This window comes from Rhinolophus ferrumequinum, chromosome 11 (assembly GCF_004115265.2).
Source record: "Rhinolophus ferrumequinum isolate MPI-CBG mRhiFer1 chromosome 11, mRhiFer1_v1.p, whole genome shotgun sequence".
NCBI classification, from domain to species: Eukaryota; Metazoa; Chordata; class Mammalia; order Chiroptera; family Rhinolophidae; genus Rhinolophus; species Rhinolophus ferrumequinum.
This window is the reverse complement of record NC_046294.1, coordinates 6,270,042-6,274,670: the sequence shown is the minus strand read 5'-3', so window position 1 is coordinate 6,274,670 and position 4,629 is coordinate 6,270,042.

Below are 4,629 nucleotides of genomic sequence, written 5' to 3'. Positions count from 1 at the left end.
CCGGCAGACTTTGGGGTGGTTTATGATAACGAACTGAGCAGAGTATTAACTACGGCCTGGGAGTTGGTTACAGGCTGCATGTTGGCTTTTTATTACCTATGCCTCAAGGAATGCAGCCCTCTGGGCTCTCAGGCTCAACGCGGAGAACCCAGGGTGACATTTTCCAATCTTGTGGTTTGTCAGGGTTAAGAAAGTCCAGGAGAGGTTTGGGGGTTCACGATGAAAACCAAGGTGGGAACTCTGCAGAGGCAGGGGAACCAGGCGCAGCCAGGTTCCTCCCACACCTGGGGGTGGGGCTCGGCACAGTGCCTCGGGAAGAGGCCAGAGAACTCGGGAGGTTTGGGTGATTCTCATGCCTCCCCTGAGGGCTCCCCATGCCCTAGGCCTGGTGGGGGGCAGTTTGTTTCCCAAAGATCCTGTTGGGAGGGAGGAACAGCATCAGGCCACCCTCCTAAGAGCTGTGGGCCCGCGGGAAGCTGCATAGCAATGACAACTGCTGGCTTTGGCCCTGTGGAGTAAGCTGCATTTGGGGGCGGGGGTTCACACTGAACATTTCAGCAGCTGGAAGGAGCAAGTCACGTGTCCCCACAGCAGCCAGGTCCTGGGACTAGGGCCTCCCCTCAGGCATCTGTGACAGTAAGTGGTGCCGTGTCTTCTGTGGGGTCCTCCACCAGGCGAGGACAACATGATGCTGGAATCGTGGGCACTTACTGAGGCGCTGACCTTGAGCCTCCACTTCTTGACCTTTAAGATGGGAATAATAGTACCTACCTCATAGGGATGTGAGGTGCTTCAGGGTCTGGAGTTGACCAGGCTCTTGATAGGTATTAGCTAGTTTCATCATCATTAACAGTCCTGTGTCAGCTGGGAGGGAGGACGGGATCTAGGTGAGAGGCCAGCGCCTGCTGATGGCACACACCCCCCCACTCTGGAAGGTAAGGCAGGGCCTGCAGCCCTTTCTCTATCCAGGCCCCATCTGCCCTTGCCACCTGTGTTTGTTTCCTGTGGCTGTTGTAACAAATGCCCACACTCTTAGTGGCTTAAAGCAGCAACACTGTTTCACGGTTCTGGGAGTCAGAAGCCTGAAACAGCCCCCCAGGGCTAAGACCTAGGTGTCGGTGCTCTAGGGGAGAATCAGTTTCTGTTTCCAGCTCGACGCCTCCTGCCACCTGCGTTCCTTGCCTCGTGGCCCCTTCCTCCATCTTCAAAGGCAGTGCAGGAAAGGGGGGTCCTCACAGCAACCCCTCTGACATGCCTCACATGTCTTTCTCGGACTCTCCCGTGCCTTCCACTTCCGTTTTTAAGGCCCCTTGTGAGGACACTGGGCCAAGGCGGATAATCCATCTCATCTCCCTATAAAGTCAGCTGATGAGCTGCTTTAATTCCCCTTTGCCACTCAGTGCTCTGGGATTAGGACGCAGGCATCTTGTGGGGCTTATTCTGCCCACCGCACCACCCCTTTCACCCTGGCTCTCCCCTGCTTTGTGCTCCAGGCCAGTGACATTTGCCTTCTGTCTGCTCATCGGGGGAGCAGAACTGGTTGCCCAGTGGAGTGAAGCTCAGGCTGAGTGGGGACCCCCTCCCCACACTCTGGAGGAGCTTCTCTCCAGGAGGGCCCTTTCTGTGGCTCACTCTGCCCTGGCCTCCTCCCCAGGCCACCGCCCAGTCCGCACTGCTACCCAGTTGTTTCATGTGCATAAATTCAGAATGTGTTTCCCCAGCCACATACACGCACACCATTTCAGTCTTCAACACTCTCTCCCCTCTGCACGCTCTCCGCCACCCAGCACCACAGGAGGAGAGGACACTGCCCACCCGCAACACACACGCACTGTCGTCCTCCCCACCGCCCCCATTCTAGGCTCAGTTCAGGCTTCGCTGCTCATCCTGGCAGTGGCCGGGTGCTCCAGGCACAGCTGGGGACAGGAGACCAGGTTACCCCTAGAGAAAAAACCCTTGTGGCCTGTAGAGGGACCTGGCAGATGGAGGGGGGAAGAGGCTGGGTGTTGGGGGAGGCCTAACTTCTCTGCAGGCCTGAAGCCCATCACCCCAATTCCAGGCACCTTGAGATGGCCAAAGGGGGGGGCAGGAAGGGAGCCTAATTGGGAACCAGATCCCTGTGGGGAGCCCAGCCCGGCTCGTCATGTCAGCTTGCTGCTGAAAGGTGCCCTGGAAGCCAGCTTCCTGGTCTGTGAAGCACTCTGCTCCCCTTTCTTCCACATGGGCATGATGCCCACACAGGGGGGGGTGTTTCCCTCCCCCTGAGCACCCTAAGGTCAGAGCCTGTTTTAAAAATCCCCATGAGACAGCACCAGCCCAAATCCAGGCTCCATGCAGGTGGTCAGCAACCGAACTCCAGGACCACCTCCTCGTGTTTCCCCCACTCCCCTGTCCGCAACCCTCTGTACACAGACTCGGGCCTGCCCAGAGGCTGAGTCACCTGGAATGAATGCAGGGCAAACTTCAGGGCCCTCCCCTTTGCAAGAGTCCTTTCCAAGGCCCCGGAAGGGCCTAGCAGTGTGTTCAATGGCTTTATAGAATTTGCAAAAGTAGGATTTAAAAATTATTGTTCTTATAGAGGGCCCCTAAAATTCTTTGTCCTGGATTGGTCCCTGCCCACCGGACTTACTGGCTCCACTGGCTTCTAGAACACACCCTGCAGTCTCCTGCCTCAGGGCCTTTGCTCAGCACTCTCCAATCTCCCTGCCCACCTTGGCTTCCCAACGCAGCCCCAGCCTACCTTCCCTTCACCTGTCAGACAGGAGGGCTGTCCTCTGGGAACAGAACAGTCTCCAGGAGGACCCAGATCCTATTCATTAACTCTCCTCCTCCCTGCGGTGCAGCCTCAGGCAAGTTATATCACCTGTCTGGGCCTCCATTTTCTCATCTGTAAAATGGGGATGTTAATGCAACATGATTGGACCTAAAGGGTATGGTGCTAAGTGAAATAACTCAGACTGAGAAAGACAAATACCACATGATCGCCCTTACGTGATGTGGAATCTAAAGAACAAAATAAATGAAACAAAACAAGCAGCATCATAGATATACAAAACAAACTGATGGTTGCCAGAGGGGAGGGGGGTTGGGGAGTTGGGTGAAAAAGGTGAAGGGATTAAGAAATACAAATAGGTAGTTACAAAATAGTCACAGGGATGTAAAGTACAGCACAGGGAATATAGTCAATGATCTTGTAATAACTACCATTTCCCTGAAAATAAGACCTAGCTGGACAATCAGCTCTACTGCGTCTTTTGGAGCAAAAATTAATATGACCCGGTATTATATTATTATACTGTATTGTATTATATTAATTATATTGTATTGCATTGCATTACATTTGTTAGATTAGATTAGAGACCCGGTCTTACGTTATAGTAAAATAAGACCAGGTCTTAATTTTTGCTCCAAAAAACGCATTAGAGCTGATTGGCTAGGTCTTATTTTCAGGGAAACAGTTTGTATATAGTGCCAGGTGGGTACTAGACTAATGGGGAAATTACTGCATAAATTATGTAAATGTCTAACCAGCATGCTATACAGTTGAAACTAATATAAAATAATACTGAATGTCAACTGTAACTGAAAAAAATAGTTTTGAAAAATAAAATGGGGCTGGTAATGAATCAGGGGAAGCAGGGGCCCAGCTGGGACCCGTGTACTAGGAGCCCTGCAGCTTGAACTCAGAATGCCTCCGGGATGCCTGCCCTCCCCGTGCCCTCTTGGCTCTTTATCTTAGCGGATTACCCTGTAGCTCACAATTAATGCCCGTATGCTTGCTAATTACAAACTATTGCTCAGCATTTTTCCTAGGTTGCTCCCCTCACCGCTGATGCCATCAAGGAGTCACGATGACAAGGGGCATCATGAAGAAGAACAGACCTCCGGCACCATCATGCAGTCTCTGGAGGATACCCAGATTTTCCCTTAAATCCCCTAAGCTGGTCTGAGAATATTAAGGCAGTTTTTGGAGGTGTTAACCCGCTGCCTTGTCAGACCCCGGTGTCCTGATAATAAATACTCATTCTACATAGCCCAATTCCGGTGCTGGAGTATTAGCTGAGCAGTTCAAACTCCAGACTCAGTTGCTGTGGAGACAGAACCAGGAGTGCAGTTTCCAGGCTCTCGGCCTCACGTGGAAAGGTACTGGCTCAGGTAGTAAATGGCCATCAACTGTGATTGGATGGCCATTAGCTGTGGCTAGTTGGCCGTCAGCTGTAACCAGTGAGCCACTGGCCACTAATATAACTGCTGTGGCTACGCTAGCAAAAAAAATGGGGGCCAGCAAGAGGATGGTGGCTGAGCCTGCAAGCGCGGATTGCAGTTAGGACGGCAGGTTGCGGTCAGTGTGGCTCCTGCTTCCTGTGTCTCCAACCCAGCTGCCAGCGAAACTATAGTGGTATGACTCCCCTGTCTATGGCTCTGTGGGTGTTCCTTTTTGGCCTCACCATATCCTGCATTCTTATGTTGGGAGTGGGACCAGAGACCCCCTCATGCCACCCTGCATGACACATGGCATAGCGAGCAGGATCTCCCTCATGACTCCCCACAGGACAAATGGCACAGCGAGCAGGGTACGGTGCCGACCAAAGCTCCCCGAAGGGCGGTGGAGCAGTTTGTGCGTATGAA